The sequence below is a fragment of the Triticum aestivum genome, unplaced genomic scaffold (assembly GCF_018294505.1).
Source record: "Triticum aestivum cultivar Chinese Spring unplaced genomic scaffold, IWGSC CS RefSeq v2.1 scaffold24995, whole genome shotgun sequence".
Classification (NCBI taxonomy): domain Eukaryota; kingdom Viridiplantae; phylum Streptophyta; class Magnoliopsida; order Poales; family Poaceae; genus Triticum; species Triticum aestivum.
This window is the reverse complement of record NW_025229832.1, coordinates 17,512-18,637: the sequence shown is the minus strand read 5'-3', so window position 1 is coordinate 18,637 and position 1,126 is coordinate 17,512.

Genomic DNA, 1,126 nt, shown 5'->3' with positions numbered 1-1,126 from the left:
CGCCACTCAGTCGCTGACGTCAAAAGAGCTTCGGCTGATACCACGACGTCGGGATACCCATAACTACTCCCACGTAGATGGTTAGTGCGTATAGACCAAATGGCCAGACTCAGATCAAATACCAAGATCTCGTTAAGCGTGTTAAGTATCCGCGAACGCCGACCAGGGCCAGGCCCACCTCTTACCTAGGCGGTCTCAACCTGCCCTGTCGCTCCGCCACAAAGATCCACTTGCGGGTACTCCTACGAGCCGACCCGACTTTAGTCATCACATGTGTCATGTATATAGTATATAAGTATATGCCCGTGATCACCGCCCAGGTGATCACGGCCCGATAGTATAGCACAGCAGACAGACAAGAATGTAGGGCCACTGATGGAAATCTAGCATCCTAGACTAAGCATGTAGGATTGCAGGTAAAGGTATCAACAGTAGTAGCAAGGATAGGCTATGCATCAGAATAGGATATCGAAAAGCAGTAACATACTACACTACTCTAATGCAAGCAGTAGAGATTAGAGTAGGCGATATCTGGTGATCAAAGGGGGGCTTGCCTGGTTGCTCTGGCAAGTAGGAGGGGTCGTCGACTCCGTAGTCGAACTGGGCAGCAGCAGTGTCGGTCTCGTAGTCTACCGGAGAGAAGAGGGGGAAGAAACAGTAAATACAATGCAAACATAAGCAAGACGATGGGTGACAAGACAATGAGCGGTGCTAGGGGTGCCCTAACGCGACAGTAGGTGGTACTGGTGAAGGGGGGGGACATCCGGGAGGTATTCCCGATGTTTCACGTTTTCGGACAGACGGACCGGAGGGGGAAAGTTGCTAGTTCGATAGGTTAGGGAGGTGTGGTGGACGAACGGACCGCGTATTCGGATTCGTCTCGTCGTTCTAAGCAACTTTCATATAGAAAACATTTTAATCCGAGTTACGGATTAAAAGATATGATTTTCTAAAGGTTTTATTAATTTCTGGAATTTAATTAATTATTTAATTTAATTCGAAATTTGGATTAATGACATCAGCATGATGTCATGCTGACATCAGCAGTCAACAGGGGTTGACTAAGTCAAACTGACATGTGGGTCCAGTGGGACCCACCTGTCATTCACTATTTAGATTAATTAGG